The sequence below is a fragment of the Thunnus thynnus genome, chromosome 15, assembly GCF_963924715.1.
Source record: "Thunnus thynnus chromosome 15, fThuThy2.1, whole genome shotgun sequence".
Lineage (NCBI taxonomy): Eukaryota > Metazoa > Chordata > Actinopteri > Scombriformes > Scombridae > Thunnus > Thunnus thynnus.
Genome location: NC_089531.1, coordinates 20,518,537 through 20,541,327, shown reverse-complemented (window position 1 = coordinate 20,541,327; position 22,791 = coordinate 20,518,537). Strand labels below are relative to the sequence as shown.

Genomic DNA, 22,791 nt, shown 5'->3' with positions numbered 1-22,791 from the left:
AAATATATATATATATATACTATTAATATATATACAAGTGTGTCTGAACTGAAAATGTGGTTTACATGCTTTCTTTAAGTCAGCCTTTGTCCCATATTCACGCTAGAAGGGGTTTCCTGATTCCTCTGCTGTTTTAATTCCTGGTGTGCAGGATGCGAGTCCATCCTACCATAAAAGGGCAAAAACGCCGAAAGAACCATGATTAATGGGCGACGTTCACCTTTACCTGGGATCCACCTGCAGGAACTGTTCTGTTGGAGCTGTGGAGACCTGCTGAGGCTGCAGCACAGGCTGCTCACACTAATTCAGCTACAACAAACATGGAAAAGGAGAGTAAGTTATGTAGGCAACCTCTCTTTTATTCATTTCAGCTCTCGTTAATGTATGTTTTCTATTGTTTTTACTTTGTATTGGGTGTTTTCTTACATTTCAGGGCAGAGACAACGTTAGTTTGGTGACTGCAGACACCCTCATTTTGTTAACAGAGGAGTTGTTTCGGTATAAATAGTTAAGCATAGGGTGTTGCTCAGGGGCCTGTTTGTGTTTGTCAGGACAATCTGGATGTGAATGAGGTCAAAGATTCTGTTTTTATATTCCTGAAAAAAAAAAACGTCTAAAGAAACTTTATGTACTTTATCTGTCAGATTATGAATTCTTTTATTTTAATAAATTACTACAATTTTATTTTTAACAAAAGTTTGGCAACAATTCAAATTATTAATATGTTACACTATTTACTACCTTCGTTAGTTACACTATATATTACCATTTTTATAGGAGATTGGTAATACTCGTCTGAATATTTTTAAGGCATATCGAAACGCATTTAGTTGTTACCCATTATACAAATACTCCTGATTTTAAGCATTTAACACTTTTCGAAACTTCAGTAGAGCTATTGTGAGAGTTTAGCGTAGCCAAAGAAGTGATACATGGAATATATTTACGAGGCTGTATGAAAAATAAATTATGATTTTGAACTGTTATGTGTACACACATATTTTAACAATGAGGATTTAAAAGTCAGTCAAAACTAATCCAAGTAGATTTTGTTCAAATTTTAACAACTTTTAAGCGACATTTTATTTTTCATGTTGATGACTTATAAAGATGACAAACAAGTAAATAAGTTATTTAAACTCAGAATAATAATACTAATTATTAGCCTATTCTAATAACACGAGTTTAGACTGGTGTCTTTGGAAAAATCCATATTTGATATGTGATACAATTAATTTTAAAAAGTAATGTTTACGACCCTCAACAAAAATCTTAATCAGCAGCCTGACTTTTATCATATTTCTATGTTAATTCTTAAGACATCTGGTGTCTTTCTATTTTGCCTGCAATTACGAATTTTCCTGTAATAGGGAACATTTTGGCAAATAACTAATTTGGCCACAGATCCCAAGTTAATTTAATGTTGCCATATGTGTCCTTAAAGCTGATAAGATTTTAGACGTTTAATCAATTTAAATATTAATGAGATAAAACAGACGTAGTAGAGAATAGCTAGGCGAAGAAAGTTAAGTTTCTCTTACAGGATTTGAACCCTCTTTTTTGGCTAATTTCTGTGTATTATTGGATAAAATAAATGCTTCTAAAATTAAAGCATATCTCTGTGTTTCTGGAGACCCCAATATACCTCCTCAAGGACCCTTGGGTGTCCCCGGACCCCGGCCTGTGGGGATTCTAAGCTCTACCAAGCTCCCTCCAGGCCCCTGCTCGCACGCAGGAGCCACACTGAGTGAATTAGAAACGCAGCTGATCCTCAAAAGAAAGCTCGGGGTCAAACCTCGGTCACAGTTGGAGTTTGTTGTCACAGCACCACCCAAGCCTAAACAAGAGTTTACAGACCACACTGGGCAAACAAGCACCTCAACAACGAAGTCACAGTCCAGCTCCGACGGCCTGTTTGACCAAAACACCTTCAGACTCGTTGCTAAATGCTAAAAACGACCTCAACGTCGTAAAAAATGGTCTATCAGAACGTTTCCACTTGTCCGACCGCCAGAATCTGGCCCTGCGCGGCTGATGGTTCCCATTAGGGCCCTCAGATAAACACATGGACGATGACAGATGTTTGACGCAAACCATTAAGGCTTTGTGAAGGAGGAATAGACGGCTAAAGCTTTTGACTTAAGGAGGTGACGCAGAAATTAGACGGAGAACTCATTTACGAGTCCTTGATGTGTTGTAAAATAGACGTTCGCCTTGTGCCAACCAGACATTTGTGCCATAGAAATGATTGGAAGTCGCCATATGAAAAAATGACTTTTTGACATTGATTAGCCAAATGAGCTTACTGTATAAGCCTTTAAAGCTACTATAACACAGGGGTGATTTTTCAGGCTGTTTCGTTGACATAAAGGTAAACTATTTCTATTAAACTATTTTCTAAATCGAGTATTCTAAAATAAAACAGTTGGGTAAAAAAGTCCGATTTTGAAACTTTATAAAAATCCTCAAATGATGCATGTAGGCTGCATTACTTCCTATAAAATTAAAAGTGTTGACCAGTTAAAATATTTAAATCAATTGAAGATTTCAGATCAAATATAAATATAGCTTATTTATATATTATATTTAATAATAATAATAATAATAAAAAATCTCGGATAGCCTAACAAGAAAAAAGGTCGTCACATGGCCTTATTTAGAAGCATTCATTTTAAATATCAACTTGTAAATAGGAAAATATGTCTTGGAAAAAAAGCACAGTTTTATATCTCAGTTTTGTTTATAATTAAGATTTCTTACGCTTGTTTCGATATTTTTACGCAAATGTAATCTGATTTAGATATTTATAAGGGGATTTCGATTTATCTAGAATTTTATAATGTTTTTATTCTCCACGTCTTAATGGGCCTCTATTGTAATACAAGATTAAATAACATACTAATAATATCTTAATCATAACCTGTATATTTTGTAGGATGTCAGAAACATTTTACTTCCTCACATCTCATGCAGGGTGTTTACTGTCTGGGCATAAATGATAAAGACTTTGGGAATCCCTTGCAAATCCTTCACTCAGATATTTCACGATGTATGTGTTCATTTAGGCTGAATTAAAGCAGCTAAAGAATAAGCAGCCTTTGATAATGTGACTCCTTTTCCCTCCCTCAACAGTATCAGTGGACACAGAAAGAAGATTTGTGAGACACTAAGAGGAAGCACAGTTGACAACAAGACTCATCGCCCAACACTTGAGAGTGTACAGGTATTTGTCTCAACACCACCACACACACACACACACACACACACACAGAAACAGAGAGGAAATACATTTCAAAATATGTCACCCCTGCAGTGTTAAAGGGATTCCTCTGCCTTTGTGTGTGTGTGTGTCCGTGTCCGTGTGTGTGTGTGTGTGTGTGTGTGTGTGTGTGTGTGTGTGTGTGTGTGTGTGTGTGTGTGTGTGTGTGTACAAAAGACAGAGGGAAGGGCTATAAAAAAAAACAACCAAGAAAGAAAAAAGCTTTTACACACAGAAGTTCAGGGGCCTGGGTCATTGTGCCACCCATGGTACATATCCATTTGGCATTGCCATGAAATCATAATAACCAAAGCTTTTTGTGGATACGCCTCGTTTCTCCAGTGTAATGGAGAAATCATGTGTGTCCTATGCAAATGAAAGGTGCAGGGATATGAACACAACTACAGTCAGTGTGTGATCGGGGCCTCTGTTGTGACAGAGGGCTTTGCATACACCTGCACCGATCCAACTGTGCTTTCACGCATAGATCTTTGGTTTGTTTTTGGTCACCCATGGTACTCTGCCCTGGACACGCAAACAAACACACTTTGGCAAAGTAAAAATCAAAACAAAAGAGTTGGACAGACAAACTGACTCTCTGGCTTTTAGTGATCACACAGCAGCAGACAGAAAGTGCAGAACAACAGAGACGCAGACAGACAGAAGTCACTCATCAGGGTAGTCGAGGTATTGGCACATCTGCGCTCATTGACCACTCCGCTGTTGTGATTGGCAGCCAAAATGAATTCCTCCATCGACAGATGTGCGTCTCCATGTGCCGATAAAGGGACAGAGCCAATGGAGGGATTGACAGTATGATGGAGGAAGAGAAGGAGGGGAAGGAGAGCAGAAATGACATCATGTAGTTGTTTGTCTTGCTGCATCTATGTATGTCCGTAATGCTGGTTAGACAATGGTAGCTGGGATATGAGACAGTAAAGCAGAGAGAAACAGCGAGGTGTTTTGTGGGTTTTTAGTGTGAGGAAAAGCAGAGGTTAGGTGGTAGTTAGAGGCTGAGTCTAGCGCTGCACGTCCACAGCTTCGCAGAACTCACCTCAAAGAGTTGTCTGCAGTTTTCTTTGAGCTCCTTTTGTCTGTCTGAAGCAGTCCTACTCAGCCAAACGGAGTGACACAAAGAGATGTGAACAGAGGAGAGCACAGCCTGTACGCTTTAGCAGGTCTGAGGCCCAGAGGAGGAGAGAGGATTGGGAGAAGGGCAGTGGTCTAGAGACAGAAGTCCATCCATCACACATGTCATGACCTCAGCTTGACCCCAGCATGGCAGCCAATGAGGCGCCCTCACCCCCTAAAGAAAGCCCCCCACCATATACATACACACAGAGACACCCACACACACTTATCTACCCACACACACACACACACACACACACACACACATATAGAAGGGATCGGGTGACACTCAGTGGAGTCTGGATGCTCTTTGTGTTGGCCATCGTCGCTTCCCAGAATCCTTTGTTTTTTACGTGACTAATGTGAGTACCAACACCTGACGGACAGGCTGTTCATCCTGTCTCTCTCTCTCTCTCTCTCTCTCGCTCATGGACACACACACACACACACACACACAAACACACACACACAGCTCTCAGACAGGAATAACCACTGACAAACATCCTGACTGAAGAGCTGTGTAGGTTAGAATAGCTATACATGAACAAGACAGACCTGGATCAGGGAAAGTGACACCGAATGAACAAAGTATTAGTTTTCACTATATTTTCACAAAATCCAGTAAAAGACATTTTTCATTTTCCTTCATTAACATTAACTGGAAAGGATGATAGGATAATTAGAAAAAAATGCACAAGCATTTTTAGGCTTTTGAGTGAATGAAATTTTGATTGTGGAACAAAACAATCCATATTGAAAAACAAAATATTCAAATTGTTCAGAAAATTAATTATGTGATCCAGCTTTATTAAAGTATGGCCAAAAATATAAATGTTTTCTACATTTTATACAATTTAAGCAGTTTTTTTTTATCAATACATTTTTACATTCTGCTATTAATTGAATATACAGGATTCTGGCTCCTCAGTATGTTAGGAGATTTCAGCAAATGTCCCCACAAATTTAATGCTGTAAGAGCAATTTAACCACAAACACAGAGGATTTGATGTCTTAAATTTAGCACAGATCAAAGAAAATATCATTTTATGCTTAATGCATCCTCTCTTTGACAGCTCTGTAAAGCTAAAAACATTTCTGCATAATAACTGATGACATCCAGTTTAAAACATATCAATAATTATTCATACCTACTGTATTTACAACAGTGTTAGGCAAGTTATTTGAAAAATGTAATAAATTATCTATGACATACAATTAATTGAAAAAGTGATTACTAATAACTAAACAGAAAAATAATTAGTCATGTTAGGCTACATGTTACATTACTTTAATTATGCAGCAAATCTCCATCAAAGGTGCCTTTTAAAAACTCAAATTCCTCCACACCCACATGCCACATTTTCCTCATTTAACAAGTGAGGAAATAGAAATCAAGACATTGTGGTTTATCAAGCTGACAGCTTTTGGTTAGGAAACATTTAATGACTATCAGCAGCTAACGTTAGCTTAGCTCCAGTAATTGCCTGCTTTCAGTCCCAGAGTTCAACCATAAAGTAAAGGATAATCAAATGAATGTAAGCTAAACCTTTGGCTAGCTAGCATCTAAAAAGACATTGTCTGAAACAGCTAAAACAACTTTTGAGTTTTCTGAGGTGCATTTCTCTCCCTTTGGTGGAGGCTAACCTCTCACCCCTGCTAATGCAACACAAAGCTAACGTATCTCACAGCAGTCTGTCCTTTTAAAATTTAGAAATTCAGTAATAGAAATCCTAGTAAGACTGCAAACAAGTAGAATTACTGTTTTGTTATCCTTCTTTGGCTAATAACAAAAAGGAATGTGACATTTATCTTTCATTGTCTCATATTTTTTTCACACTCAGATAATACCAACATTTTTTTTCTTCAGTATCTCGGTGTGCCTTAAATCATCATGAATATGTTAAAAACTTGCTTACAAAACTGTATTTTTTCTTTGTCAAGCTTAGACAAAAAAGAGCCAATTGTTTTGTACAGTATATGTTGTATTTTTTATTCACAGTTGTGCCTTTGGTTATGCTTGTAATTTTCTTACCGAGCCAAAGATTTACGATTAACGCACAAAGCTAAAACATAATCCCTAACTCTAAACTGCATAGCCAGCAACATACTCAACAGCTTTTCCTGAGTGCTTGTCAATAAGCGAGTGTAGCCTGAGCCAAGCCTTGTTGATTGAGCCTTTGATATCAAGGACCTGAGCCTTTGGTCTCATGAATAACTAGACAGGTGAAGTAGCACGTGCTAAAATGGCCTCAAGGAGATAATTGCCAACATATCACAGAGAGAGACACAGTCGCTACTTTCACACACAGATACAAACACACACAGCTCCAGGGCGGAAGAGAGGTTTCAGCACCTCAGATTAAACGTCTCCATGTCAAGGAGGGTTTGTAGATGTGTGAGCGTTGGATTCTGCTGCGGGGGGAGAGGGTGGGTGCAGTGATTGTCGGGACGTTTGAGCTCACCTGACACCGCTTTACCTGAGAACCACCTGTTAGTCCTCTCCATAAGAGCAATGGGGCTCACGCGCGTTGTGACAGAAGACCACTGGAAACACAATCTGGGAGGAATTAGTGAGCAATTTGTGCGTTAACTGACACAAAATGGAGCGCTCGACCTCTTTGATGGTTGCTGACAAGAATTAGCAGACCAGGTCACATCTCGAAATTTGGATATTCTAAGCAAAATTTGACACAGTTGTTAGATTTGTTAATATATCTTTCTCATCCAGTTTTTGTACTCATGTGTTAGAGCATTTATGGTGTCAATAGCATTAATCGAAATTAACATAATTTTTGAGACATCAGATGAGCAGTCCCCATTAAAAGCAAAGTCAAGTTTGCTGATCCCAATTACATGACTGCTTCAGTGCATTTTATTTTGAGTGTTTTGATGCCAGAAATTACACACAGCTGTAAAGCCAGCATGGATTTTAAAACAGGCAGCGTTAATACAGCAGCTTGTTATTGTAAAGAATGACGGAGATGTTTCAGTGACAGATGTAAGGCTTAGTGTAACTCTAAGCCTCTCGTTTGTACACGCCCTGAAGCACATCACACTGTGGGAGTCAGAGCCGCAGTGAAACTATGCACTATTAGGCTGCCTGTCCCCTTTAGGCAAAGAGCAGTCTAGATTTGAATCTCCAACACTGGTAACAGTAAGCTAAGCAAGACAAATTGATTCTGAGTAAAAATCTGCGAGATACTGTATGTTTATGGCTGTGTAAACATACTAGATAAAAGCTTCTTATCACATTGTTGGAGTTGAGACACTGACAGAGAAGGCCACTGTTGTGCAAGCAGACATTATCCTAAGTAAGCCATGATGTTGTAAAAGTGGCAATCTTTTTAGTTTTTGTTTTCTTTTCGTACTCTGTCATGTTTCTGCACTGTGCTACTTTTATTATCGTTACTAATACTATTACAGTGACTGAAAGAGCTCAACACAGTGCAACATAAAGGAATAGTTTGACATTTTGGAAACAACACTTACTTACTTTCTGGTGGAAACTTGGGTGGGAACATTGATACATTTACCTGGTAAATATAAGGTTGTTAGCTTAGCACAAAGACTGGTTTAAACAGCTAGACTGGCTGTATGTAAAGGTAACAAAATGCCAGCACGTCTGAAGCTCACTAATTAACACATAATATCTTGTTTGTTTATTATGTACAAAAACTGAAGTGCAAAAACAACAATTTGCTGTTTTAAGGATAGTTAGATGCTTATTTCTTGGCCATGACTAGTAACTGCCTTGAGTCCAGGCTGGTGGCCTGGCAACTGCTCCAAGCCAAGAAATTGCCATCTAGGTTACCTTGGTTTGGACTTGAGTTTAACAGAAAGCCTGCATTACAAACCGGAGATGTTGGGTTTGAAAGAAGTGGGCATTTAGGGGATGGGAAGGGTCTAACGAAAGACGCTCTTGATTTGCATTATGGGAAAGGTAGGATCCAGTGTTTATTTGACACGTCCGCTGCCTTGATTTTTGACCATTGTTTTTATGCCTCCATGCTGGCCACAGCCGTGGCTGGAGGCATTATGTTTTTCGGGTTGTCCGTACGTACGTATGTCCCATTTCTCTTATGAATGTGATATCTCAGGAGTGCCTAGAGGGAATTTCTTCAAATATGGCACAAACACCCACTTGGACTCAAGGATGAACTGATTTGATTTTGGTGGTCAAAGGTCAAGGTCACTGTGACCTCACAAAACACGTTTTTGGCCTTAACTCAAGAATTCATATGCTAATTATTACAAAGTTTCACACAAATGTCTAATAGGATGAAATGATGAAGTGATGACATTTTATATCCAAAAGGTCAGCTTCACTGTGACACCAGAATGTTCTACGGAAACACTTTTCTGGCCATTATTCAGCGCCATAACTCAGGAACAGAAGGGGCGATTGTGACCATATTTCACATTTAGTCAGATACTGAATTGGTGACACTGCTGGGTTGAAGATGTGTGTGAAGCATCCACGTTTTAGAATTTGTAGCTTCTTTGCAGCAACATCCATATCTGAAGCATCGTCTACTGTCATGGCTAAAACTTTGTGATGTATCAGAATCAGCTTTATTGACCAAGCATGTTAACACAAACAAGGAAAATAAACGTAATACCTTTTATTTAATTCCTTCAAAGTCTACACTACAGATATTATTTGCAGTGTTTCCCCTTTAATAGGCCCGCCAGGCCAATGAGAACCTCCACCAGGCCAAAACATATTTTTTAATGCCAAAAATAACGCCAAATATCCATTCATTTGGAAATCAGTAGCATTCGGGAGCCTCTGTGCAGCACTGTTTTGAAACGTGAGTTAACCTCTGTATCATTGCCTAGGAAACTCTTGGTAGCATAGCTCCTTTTAAGGAATACGATAGTGCGTAAAATGTGGCATAGCAGGTGAATGAGTGGTTGAGTGAAAGAGCGAGCAGCAGAAAAGTGACACGGAGCAGAGGAAAAAGTTAGCAGTAAATTATCAGTCTGGCAGTAAATGTGCAGTACAGACTCCAGTGTGTCAGTAAAAAAATGCTGCAGCTTGTCAAGACCAAGAAAAGTCATGTCTGTTGTTTCCCCAAGTGCTAGAAAAGTGAAGGTGGTTAGTGCCAAAGTTAGCAACAATGGGTTAGCCTAACCTGAAGATGCTAAACAAAGAAATAGAGAACGGAGAAATGTGTGGCTGCTGAGTCGCAATTGTTGCCCACCAAAATTTCACTTGACTTCAATTCAGTTGAATTTTACTGAAAATGAATGTGCTTTGTGTCATCATTCTGCAGTTGGAACAGCCGCGTACTTGCTGACACCACCAACTCAGCTACAACACTACCATACAGTCACAAAATAATCTCAACTCAAAGCTCCATTAACACTTTTTTCTCACAAAAAATAACCTCATTGACGGAGAGATGCGGTAAATTATGTTATTCAGTCTGTAATGTAGCTATAATAAAAATCCAAACTGTTATGTAGCTTCATAAAATATGAAGATACGAAGATGAAATTTGAGATAGACTGATCTGTTCATTTTAATACATTTATATTTATTGAAATGTGGTGATATCTGTATATATAGAGTCCCAGAGGCAGCGCTGTTGTTCTGTCCAGTAAAAACATGAAGCTTCACTTTACATTCAAACTAATGTGGCAACTACAATTCTTAAATTTCACCTGTGAGACCAACATTTATCTTCCTAAAATAAATTATATCATATATCAAAATACTAGAGAGACATTAGAGTCAGCAGTAAATTAACAAAGAACTGCATGAGTTCATTGGATTATGTTCTCCTTGGAATGAAGACGCAGGGCTCAGGCTGCTGCTGCGAGATGACTGGCTGGTCTCACTGGGTGAGCTGTGGCTCCTCACATGTCCGGAAACATTGCAGCAGATTTACAAGCAGGCAATATTTGGATAAACTGACCGCATATTAGGAATCTACATGGTTACTTTATTGCCTGGAAAATATTAAAACTTAATAAAGTGGCATATTAACAGTCCTACAGCGAAAATTAAAACAGCCTTGAGTCTACTTTAAAATCTCTGCAAGGTAGGTGGTCCCTCCCCTTCCTCTATGTAGCCAAGATGGCGACCACTGAGGATGAGAAGTGTCCAGCGTTCCACACTCAACTTTTTGAACGTCATGAGTGCATCATCCGGGTACTCATAGTGCACTACATTTTGCCGTACTTGTCAATGTGAGTGCACTTATGCACTCAAAATAGCATATATGGAACTATGTGAATTGAGACAACATAAATCTCTGGAGTATTTGGAGGACTTCAATGTGATATATGCATCGTCTCTTCTCTATTTGCTTTTACTTTGTCTATTTGCCCGTGTTTTCTTAAGTTGCAGTGCAGTGAGCTCTCTCAGCCGCCCTTCACTATTAATTAAAGTCATGTTTGATGCAACATGAGTGATGCTCTTTAAATTCTAACATTATCTCTCAGAAACAAACAAATGAACAATATGCCAAGCTTTTCTTTAGAAGAAATCTTCAATAACATGTTGACATGCTTAAAGGAAATGTGTCACGTAGCAGCATAACTGATCAAAGCACACCAACTTTCCCACACTAATGTTCACATGGTAACACTGAAGAAATCATAATTACCCGGCATCATTACAGACAAATGACTCATTCTAGAAGAACTGATCACCCTATTTAGCATCATGGGCAACCTCATGCTGTTTCCGAAGAAATGTAAAAGAATCAGACATCTTTGAAAACATTTTTAATTGGAAATCAACACTGAGAGGGCACAGGACTGTGAAATACATTAACTTACCTGTTAATTGTTGACCGTGCACCTGTACAATATAATGCAATTTAGTATAACACTATACAATACTGTGTCAGAGTTGTCAAATTTCTAGTCTTTTTTTAGGCTGATGTTTGTGGTATCATTGTATTTGAACGCCATATATTGAAAGATTTTGTCTGCTACCATTTACAAATATGAGGGGAGCATTTCACTGCTGGTGAGGTATGATTCAAAAAGTCCTGTGTGTGCCGTTTGTTCTTATGTGTCATTGATTTGACCAGCCATTGGTCTTTAAAAAGTTTTATTAGTGTATTTTCCAGTTTTTGGGAGACAGCTGATCCTAAATTTCAATAAATTGAGCTAACTAGGCAAAGCTTACCATCTAATGTACCTTCAAAGTGCAGGTTAAGATGTAAAAGGTCCTTGAGATTGTCTGACACTGGTCAAGATAGAAAAATAGTGAAAGCAGAGAGCAAAATATTCATCATCAGCCAAGAAAACAGACATATGTGCTTCAAGTTTGTCCATTGTTTATGTGAATACTTGTGTGTGTGTGTGTGTATGTTTGTGTGTGTGTGTGTGTGTGTGTGTGTGTGTGTGTGTGTGTGTGTGTTACGGGGAGCTGACCTCTCCACCACCACATGCTCACCTGCAGACAGCTGGACAGTCTCCCTCGTCAACACCTCCCCCTCCTCTTCCTCCGCCTTGCTCGTTATCATTTGAGCTCCGCAGAGACTCCTCTAATGACAGCGCTTGTCTATAATGTCGTTGTCACGGCTCGTGTATGTGTGTGTGTTACTCTGTGTGTGTGTGGGGGTTCGTGCACTCGTACGGGTGCATGTGTGCCCTGTAATGACAGCGGCTGTCTATAACGGCTCGTCCTGGCAGGGATCATTCGGTCCACCCTCTCTCCCACGTCCGCTGTCCGGTGTCACCCGTGTCCGGGTGGACGATGATGTGATCTTTAGTCCCCTCTGCGATCTATAGACTGGCATTTTGCTCAGGGAGCGTCCCCCGGCCCTGACATGCATGCTAAGCTTGCCGCTGTTCTGCCGATATCCCCCCTGCCTGTCCAACCTCCCCCAGTAGGAAGTTAACGCCAGCCAGCACAATATTCCGACAGGCAGCATTAGATACCAAAGTGGCAGTTAGCCACTGAAGTTCGAGCCCCTGTGGGGAAAAGTAAATGGTCTATATGTGTGCTTGAATGTGTAGGAAAATGTGTCTGTTGTTCATGCACAGTAGCAGTAAGTTTGAGATTACTGAAAGGTTTAATGTGTCTATATTATTGAGCCATTTCACTCACAATACTGTGAATGTAAGGCCTACGTTAGTGTGGACGTTACATATATTTATTGAAAATATCTGTATGTCGTTTTTTTCCCATTATTTGCCAAGATAATATCAATTTCCTCTTTTATAGTCAAGCTTCATCTCTTTTCAACGACTCCTACAATAGTGTTCTTTTTTGGGAGTCTTGCAAGCAATCAGTGAGCACACAAAGTTGTTTGCTCAAAAGTAATCCAAAAGAAATAAAAAGGAGCACCTAGCAGCAAATGGTAGACAGCTAGACAAATAGTTAGCTTTTCTAACAAATGACAGTGCACAAATAACCATTGTTTGATTTTTATAGTTAAGTGAAATGTGTTTTGTGGGGTGTGTTGTTTGAGCTATATTAGTTTCTTAAAGCTAACAGCAAGGTGAAAAGATTTTGTAGTTCTCTGATTTTTCAACTCCTCCTTTTGTCAACTATGCGTTAGCTCTGGCCAAACACTGTAATCATACACACAATCATATCAGCTGACAATTATAATGACCAACCAAATTCATTAAGTGAACAGAGTGTGTATAATCGAACAAAGGCCTCACATCACTGCTACTTGTACTTCCTCTTACTTCCTTATACTGTTTGTCACTTTTGCAAGACATGGCTATTACTGTGTTAATTGATTCCCTTCCTTCAATATACCATCTTTCTTCTGTATTAATTTCTTACTATGATACCTGGTTATAGCATCACCTTTTTTGTCTTTTTGCGTATCCCATATTGCAATGATATGTGTCTGCTGTGTTCTTTTTCATGTAGCACTGGCAGTATTTATTGTGCTCCCTGAGGATTGTATTGATGTTGATTGTATTAATTACGGAGCACCCTTGGGAGCAGAACCTATTATACCAAATAAAACTGTTATAACAGGTCCTGCATCCTGTGGAAAAAAATACTGCAGTTCAAGGCCAACAATTGTCATCTAGCAATCAGTACAGGTGCAAGGGGGAGATGTAGTGAGCTCTTACATCACTAAACATAATCTGTTGAGTGCTATCTACCTCTAGTCAACACTCACTCAATCCATATGTGCTGTACCAAGTGTTGGTTACATCTTCAGGATCACTGGAAGCGATATGTTTTGTGCAGCATCAACAATTTGTGTGAGAGTGAGAATTCAGTATTTAGCATGAGCAAGACTAAATTTAGGAAGCGTCATCTACATAATATTAAACTTCAACAGAAAATCCAAACAAATGATATCAGAGTGAAGAAATCCAGGAAAGTTCATCCATCCACCCATTTGAAATATCTTCTTATCTTCATCAGGGTCATATGAGGCTGGCGTGTATCCCAGACAATGCCATTTGAATTAAAAAAAACAGATCTTGTAGATTATCACTTTACATTTTATGAGTTATATGTGTTACTCTAAATGTGGTCATCAGATTTCCTTATGGTTTATATTCCTAAAGTGTTTGACAACAGAAAGTCTCTATCTGTCCCTGCTTAGCTTATTGTATTGACATGTTAGCTCTGTTTATGTATCCGTGTTTTCTATCTCTAATGTCGGCTTATATGCTCTTTTGTGTGCCATTCAGTGTGTGTGGTCCACAGGGACTTGCTGTGTCCACTCCTGCATTGATGCCATCAGACTCTCATCTGCATACCTGACAGCACAGACCTTCTTCTTCCTTCTTCTTCCAGCCCCCTTTCCTCCATCTCTCTCCATTTGTGTGCTTCCTTCCAATGTAACCTTTTACTGTCATTTCCTTTTTATTCCCACTTTCTTCATTCTCCTTTCTTGGTTGTCCTTGATCTCTCTTTCTTTCATTCTTTGCCTTTTCATTCCCTTGCCATTTCTCTCTCTCTGGGTCAATACTGTGTGTGTTGAGGATTCAGTGGTTGCAGTTTCTAGATAAACACCCTGTTAGCAGGATTATCCCTGTTGTCCTAACAATGTAAACCCGGGATTAGGCCTGGCTCTCCAGGGATATATGTGCATGTTTGTGTGTGATAGTGTGTGTGTGTGTTGCCTCAACTCAACATCTGTAAAGGCTGCCTTTGAGAAGGAATAAGGTCCCATTAGTTAGCTTGTGTGTGTGTTGTCCAAACCGCCTAAACTCGACATCTGTAAAGGCTGCCTTTGAGAAGAAATAAGGTCCCATTAGTTAGTTTGTGTGTGTGTGTGTTGTCCTAACTGCCTAAACTCAACATCTGTAAAGGCTGCCTTTGAGAAGGAATAAGGTCCCATTAGTTCACAGCACAGAGGAACAATTTAGTGGAGGCAGTGTAATTCATATGCGCGTGTGTGTGTTTGAAGTGTTTACATTATATCTTGTCTTACTTAACAAAATTTATGTTGTGCTAACTCAGCTTTCACTGCACTCCTTAGCATAGCTCGTGTAAGTGGTATTCACACTAAAAAAAACCACTGCGTTTAAAAAACAAGACAGGGGGCTGCACTGGTGTGGTGTTTCTGGTGCCTGTGAGACAATGAGATACAATGCGGAAGGCTGGATTGAGTTATAGATTCATGTGTTTGAAGGCTTGTAAGACACACACTGGGCACATCGGTTTGTAGCACTATGAGGAAGGATTTTACAAGTCTGAAAATGCTCTGTATCAACTGTCTCCAGGTAAACAGCTGAATCCTCTAATTCATGTTACTAAGAAATCTAATAGGAACCTGCACTTGTTCATTTTTGATTGGACAATGCCGTGCATTGCCAGATGACGTTGCATTTTGCTGCAGCAAAGGTTTCCTTTCCCAAGTACAGTTTTTCTCATGCAGTGCTAATGTCTTTCTGCACGTGGCCCTAGGCACCCTAACATAAAATCATGTTATGGAAGTGGGGTGTTTTCATAGATAGAATATCTTTATTTGATATTTTTATCAAATTTCTCACTGGAATTGCTTTTTGTTTGTAACCATTAGCAACATTTTTTTTTACATTAAGATAAGGTCAATGAACAATCAGCAAAGCACCGTTCAAACTCCTTTTGGAAACCAAGCTGCTGGCGAAGGGGCAGAGGGGAGAGAGCTGAAAAGAAAGTAAGGCGGGGTAGCGAGTAAGGGGGTGGTTGAAGAGGCGGGGAGAGGTTTGTGGCGGCGATGAGGAGGTGAGAGGTCAAAGGTCAGCCCCCCTAGTGATATCTCCTGTACCAGAGAGGCAGTCACGACCCGGTCAGCGGAGGTTCAGGTGTCAGTGAGAGACGACTGACTGACGAGACCAAGCGGGACCTCTCCTGCGCTCCGTCCCAGTTGGACCTTTCATCCTTCCTTTCCTCCCTCTCCGCGCCATTCCTCCGTGACCCATCCCTCCCTCCCTTCAACCGCTACCCTCTTCACTCTCTTCACTCTCAGTCAACCCACAGAACCTCAATCCTGTCATCCTCTCATCCTTTCCTCCCGCCTTTCCCCCCACTCACCTTCTTTTTCACCCCTTAAGCTAAACATTACCACAGGGTTTCACTCAGCAGGCCAGGCTGACTGGGGCAACTCTCTGTGGGGCTGCATGTCTTCAGTCCACCATCATACGCTCAAATTCACAGTCGCACACATGCACATATTGAATATATATGTACACAGGTTGCTGGCAGCGGCACATATAGCCAATGCTGCATACGAAGCCTACACTGGAAAATTTAGTATTTGAGTATTGAGAAAAATTCCATTTATTGGATATTGAGTCTTATTGTGATTGTTGCTTTTGTGCCTACATTTTACTCAGTGGCAAGATTGGACAAAAACATCTACTTGAGCCAGAGAACATGGGCTTAAAGTCAGTCCCTGAATGCTCCTTTGTGATTCAGTTTCTAGGACTGACCTAGTGTGTTGTTTTTGAGAAGTTGGGTAAAACTGGATTTATTTAAACCTACGTTCGGCTCAAGTTCTGTTGTTCCAGGAGATGCTGTTGTAAAGTGAAGATGCCTTTGTGTTGTGCAAAAATGTACCTTTCCTTGTTAGGGTCAATAAGAAAGTCACAACTTTAATTGGAGCAACTATGGAACTACAATATAAATTGATTGAGACCTGTTATTAAGGTTGTACAATGAATTCTGAAAGACAGAAATCAGTATCCAGAAGGCTATTATTGAATCACTGCTATTGACTTTATTAACCTCCACAGATATATTATGGCCATTTTGTGCTGTGGGCCAGCAAAAATGTTATTTATTGGAGCTTTAACACATATAATGCACTCATTCAAACCTTCTCACGCATATAGTAAATCAATATAATATGCCTATTATTGTGGGTGGATGCCATTATAGACTCAGTACCTTTCACTAAGTTGGTAGGGACTGAGATGTACATTTCATCATCGATGACTATTCTCTAATTACGGCGCACTGTATTACCAAGAATCAAAGCTACATATCAGAGAAACTATGCTCATGTGTCAGCCTACCTTGAGAATAGGATACGCTATGTCATAACAATGGATAGTTATAAGTTATTGACTCCCTCTGACCTGGTCGTGAGCCAGAGCTGATAGATTAACCACAGCTGACCGCAGGTCACAGTGATGGTGTCATCTCGTCAGCTGCTGGTGATGGACGAACAAAATGTAGCTATTAGTTATTTAGATAGCAACTATGATGCCTATTGTCTGTTCCACACTGAAAAACATTCTTCAGAGACTGCCTGTGGAAAAGTGCTACTTAATAGAACCTTTCACTGTTTGCTGAAACATGTGAATAACAGGATGATTTTGCAATTAACCAATGATAAAAACAATATCGCTGTTTTGCAAGAGTCACAAGACACAACACCTCCCATCGTTCAATCAAAATTTTTGTTTTTCACTGTAAATATGTTCCTACTTATCATGTCAGAACCCACCATCATTGTCCCATTACTCATTCTTGACGCCAAACTACACTGAGGCCCTGCAATGCTATCACCAGACAAGAATGTCAATATTGGAGGACTCAAAACCTCAAATTACATTTAGAAACAGCATTTTTTTTTATTTTTATGCCAAAGCTTTTAAGTAAGTTAGGCAACGGAAACATTAACTGCAGGTCTGTAATGCTCAGGATGTCTTCTCCAGTCTCCTGCATTAAAATCAGATGTGCTACACGCCCATACACCAGACCTTCACACCCTTACTTTCTGCCTTGCTACATTAAGGGCACACTACTTCCTGCATTCGCACGGGCCATTTGGTGTTAATTGTGAGGAGCAGAATTGTCAAATATGGACATAATTCATGGGAATACTGGGCCAGATGTCTGTATTTATGCACATGTACAGTACATTGAAACTACTCAGGTTACATTATTGTGGTGGTACATGTCTTAGATCGCTTTGAGGCAAACTGTGTGAATTTCATTTGCTGATTAAGATCATTAGTTGATGACATGTAATGTACCCGCAGCTCAATCAAACGCTAAAACAGTCTCAACTTTTTTGATGGACTGGTATGCAAAATTTTCACAGGCTGTGCTTAGTCAATCATGTAATTCAGCAAGTCTCATTAAAATACATCCTGTTTTCTGACAGTCACAAGGGCTCATGTGAGTGGAGTCTCAAAATACTGCAGAATGTTTTTATTTATTAAAGTATAATTTTTTTCCCCTCAGCTTTTTTTTTCTACTGCATTTGGGAACAGTAGTTTATATTCATAACTATTTCATGTCTGCAGAACGGACCACACCCCGAAGGTATGGACGAGTTTCTCATCACTCTCTTGCTGTCTCATCATTGTGTTGACTGGTTGGCACGCCTGAGGACACGAGACAGCCAGACATATGCACTGGCAGGTATGCACACAGACATACACTCCAGCAGGTGCAGCCCGCACGAAGGGCTGGCAGTTTCTTTCTGTGTTGCTTTTCATTAACTTGTCTAATACAATCAAAGACTGTCAGCAAGAGTGACAGAAAGAGAAAGAAAGGGAAGAAAAGGAGAAGAAAGAGATCGCCTCCTTTTTTTTTCACAGATATGACTCTCTTCACGCAGCTGCATCTAAAATTAAACTTCCTTTTTCTTTCTGATAACATTGTGTCTGGCTTTTTGTTGCTCCTCAGGCATTTTGCGCACACAGATGCACACATATCAACTATGCACACACGTACAAGTGAGAAAATGCAGTGATAAAAGCATGAGTGCTCAGGGCAGCATACATTCTACAGTGTCAGCTCATCATATAGTGTATCTCCAGAAATGCACACCTGCATGTTCCAAAAAAAAAAAAAAAAAAAAAAGAAGAAAAGAAGCATTATTGTTGAAAAGCGACATTTTCAGCAGTGCAATCAGGATGTTTAGTGAAATGCCACAGCTTAATGAAATAACGACAGAATACATTTACCTGTCTGCATAAACCGATGGCTTATTTCTTTGCTTTCGGGAGGCGCGTCACTCTGCTAAAGGTTAAAGGGAAGATATTCTAATCAGGGACTCTTTACACAACAGCAGCTCAATAAGGTCAACTGGTGTCACAACATTCAGGTTGGAGGGAGGAATGTGTGTGTGTATACAAGTGTGTGTGTGTGTATGTGTGTGCATGCGCGCGCTAGTGTGATGGTTACTTTGCTGTCATCCTCTGTTTACCTTTCTGTTGCTCATTTAGTCTTTCTTTCTCTTGTTCCCTCTTTTCATATCTTCAGTCACTTGTCTCTTATGGTGTCACAGCTTCCTATGAAAATGCCATCACTACATCACTCTCTCTCTCTCACACATACACACACACACACACACTGAGTCACATGTAGAGTGCTGGTGTCTGACGGGGTGATCCGCCGGCCAATCGGCTGTATTGATTATTGGGCCAGGGGAGGTTGGTGGAGCAGCAGCAGTAATTAGGGCTTTTTGGTGTGGATTAGCCGAGAGAAAAGGTCACCCGCTCAACATCAGTGGCAGGACCACTGGCAGGGACAGAGAGGGGTGGCCAAGTGGGGGGGTTGTCCCCAAATGTGATGTCCACAATTGGCAGGGTCACGTATGTAAAGTCTGGTAAGCACATGTAGAGGCAGTTTAAACGCACAATATGTAATTTCTGCCGCTAGGGGTCTCTCAATCAAAACAGCAACAAAATGAGAGTGTGATGACGTTGTGAAGTGGTGTGGGATCATGGGAGTTAATGTCTTCCTTGTTAAACAACCGGCTTCTTCGTATTAAGATTACTCCAGTGTTCATCATTCAGGATGTTTTTACTGGGAGCCGAATTATCCACAGAGGTCTCCTCCTCTCCAGAACAAAGAGACCTGGTGATTAAAACAGGCAAAAAAACTGAATAAAGCAGTTTCACGTAAAAAAATCAGTGTTTCTCTGACACTGTGCAGCTGGCATTGGACGTCCGATAGGGGCTGTTAGCTGAGCTGCTGCTAACGTTTGCTCAGTTTGTTTCTCTGACAACTTAAGATCCAGACGTTCAGCAGGCTTCTACTGGGAGCCGAATTATCTGCAGAGGTCTCCTACTCTCCAAAAACAAATGTACACAGTGATTAAAACCAGTAAAAATACTGAATAAAGCTGTTTAATGTAAAAAATCAATGTTTCTCCAACAATATTCGGCATGTACTGGGCTTCCAGGAGGGGCTGCTAGCCGAGCTGCTGTTAACCTTTGCCCTGCTTGTTATCTGCTAACTTAAGATCCAGACGTCCAGTGACTAAAATCCTTCATCCGGTTAAAAGATATAGTTAAAAACTACCGAGATCTAAAAAGTTTATCATAAAAATGTGGCTTAAAACTGAATAAAAGTCAATTTATAACAGTTTCTGTCGAACAACCACAACGCCCACATATTATCTTGTATGCGTATACTCTTTGGTAGACGCCATTGTGGCAAGCAGCCACAACGCAGTTATCTTGTAGGTGTGTAAGTTATTCTTTGGTAGATGCAATTGCAGCGGGCAAACACAACATTGATGCATGCATCTTCTGCACATATACTCTTTGGTAGAGGGGGTATGACGCCATTTACGGGTGACCAAATGAAACGCACTGTTATCTTTATTAAAATTACTCTGGGTTTGAAAATTCATGGAAACATTTGGGATAATGTAAGTGCACAACTCAACAAAATATACAACATAGGTCTGGTTGTTTTTAGACATTTTAATGTGGAATAGTTACATATTATAGCTTTAAAGGAAATTCTTTTTTTTTACGGCAACCTGGATTTTATTTTCATAGGTTTGGCCATTGCTTCTATTCGCTATGATAATATTGTGCCCACCGAAGAAACTGCTGAGATCGAGGAGGGCAGGTAAAATCCTAAAACTACTGCACCCATGATGTCAGTAATAATCCGTCCCTGCAAAGAAAAACTGTGTGTGTGCACAACCATGTCATGTACGGTACATCAAAGCTGAACGAAGAAGTCAGTCTGTAGTCAATTTGCATAATAATTTTACCTTTACCTTCCTTAATTTTCTCATTCAAATATGTTTGGCTGCTTTCACAATTATCACAAATTCAGGGGGCTTTAAAATCTGTAAATCATACAGTATAACACCCTCCATCCTTAGACCCTCAATCTGGTCAAGAAAAAGTATGAGTTAAGAGTTTTTCTTTATATGAATTGACGGTTCAAGTATAGACCCTCCAGTTTTTTTCCATCAGTGGAAAAAAAACCCAATGTTGTTTCCAGATCTCACTAATGAACCTGGTAAATATAATGTTATCATGGCCAAAACTACAAAAAATAAGATCCACAAGGTAATAAACTGGGATTATCCTTTAACACACATGCAAATGAAGAATATATGCATGTTTGTGTGTACATGGCTTTAAATGTCAATTGAATCACTCCCCAAGTTTAACCTCATGTAGTGCTGCATTGGCAGTTTTAATTGTGTTTTCCTTCTTGTTTTCTCTCTCTCCAGACCTGCAGGTTGACTTCTCAGTGGTATGGCAGGTCTGAGTGTATCTTACAGGGTCGTGACCCTCCCGGACTGTGACCTAGACAAACAGGACTGAGGTGCTGCAACAGGAGGAAGGAGGAATGCCCCTCATGCCCCTTATGTTTTAGTTTTGTTTAACTTTTCTGTTGAAAAAGTGGAATAGTCCTCCCTCTGCACTTGCAAGAGCAAATTAAATCATTTTCTTGGCAAAGAACGAGGCAGGGTTTACATTAGAAACATTATGTGACTGTAATAAAAATCATAAAAGCTCAGGCAGTGTGTTGTGACTGAGGATGCATTATTCTTTCTTTTCTCTTTGTGATTTCGTCTTCTAAGCCACTGAAATTGTGATTTATTTTAAGAGCAGCACTTTTTCTTTGTGAACATATTTTTGGTGTTACCACAGCCACTTGTCTGCATTACTGTATCTCCTATGTTCCACATTATAGCCTATACTCTATGTTCACTATGCGTCTGGTACCATGTGGAACCAATTGTTTCCTAATAAAAAAAGCCAATGTGAATGATTAAGAAGGTGTCTGCTTGTCTGCATTTACGGGGTGTCAGCTCCCCTTCTTCTCTCCGCAGCAGCTCACTGAGGCAGCAGCAGCTGTGGCACATTTGGGAGTGCTGGTTTTCTGCAAAGCTGCAGCACTCCTAGTGGTGGAAACAAAGAAGGGACTTTGTGTTTCTGCAAAATAAACCAGACAGGAGGAAACAAGTGCTGATTGAGAGAGCTTGTGTGCATGAGAATTGGTTTTGTTTTGTGTGTTGTGTTTTGCAGTAGAAACGACATGTGTGTTTGTGGTGTGGTGGTGGTGGGAGTGGCATGCATGCTTACGTGACTTTCCTTTGTCTGTCTGTCTCATCACACAACAATGCGTGTGTTCCCTTATGTGTGTGCGTATTTGTATGTATGAGACAGTGTGTATGATTTTAAATGGCAGTGAAAATGGCGTGCCATCAGAAGTTCTGAAGAAGTGTTGTGTGACAATAAAGGACAGATAACTGAGAGGGGAGTCGGAAACAAACAAATGAGGGCTAAACAAACCTTGAGTTCTCCTATCAGGCTAGAAAACAGACTGTCTTCACCCTTTTGCCAAATTCACTTTCTTCTAATCGGATGATGACAGTGAATGTGTATATCTGTCTGAATCTGATATCAACATTTGACACATTTCTCCCACCAGGAAATGTTTGGGAAAGGTGAGAGGGATTGTCCAGCGATCAGCAATTTGATGCATTACTATAACAGAACATGCCTGATTAAAATTCAATGTGCACAGTCAACAAGGCACTGATACATCTGCAGTTTATATCACACAAAACACCCATTTCCTGTAATACTAGGTATTTCTGTTGTCAAAGCAAACTGATGTTGATTAAGACTTTGTTGACCATGATGATTGATTTTGTTGCCATGACAGAAGTAGGCTATGCAGCCCTGATCTTGTCAGGTTGGGTCTTTGCCTGAGAATCTGTTGTCATGGTGTCCCGGGCATATAAAGCGTA

General features: G+C 40.0%; 1 long non-coding RNA gene across 5 annotated transcripts; it reads left to right on the top strand.

Moving 5' to 3' along the window:
• The first annotated feature begins 118 nt into the window (after positions 1–118).
• LOC137197834 (uncharacterized) lies at positions 119–22,152 on the top strand. Of its 5 annotated transcripts, XR_010931514.1 has the most exons (5): positions 119–333; positions 3,133–3,223; positions 18,077–18,194; positions 20,570–20,642; positions 21,262–22,152. It is a non-coding gene; the product is annotated as an uncharacterized lncRNA (long non-coding RNA). The 5 variants fall into 5 exon arrangements; XR_010931515.1 differs by lacking the exon at positions 20,570–20,642 and having other exon boundaries at positions 21,262–22,149; XR_010931516.1 differs by lacking the exons at positions 119–333; positions 3,133–3,223 and adding an exon at positions 3,895–4,752 and having other exon boundaries at positions 21,262–22,151.
• The last annotated feature ends 639 nt before the right edge of the window (positions 22,153–22,791 follow it).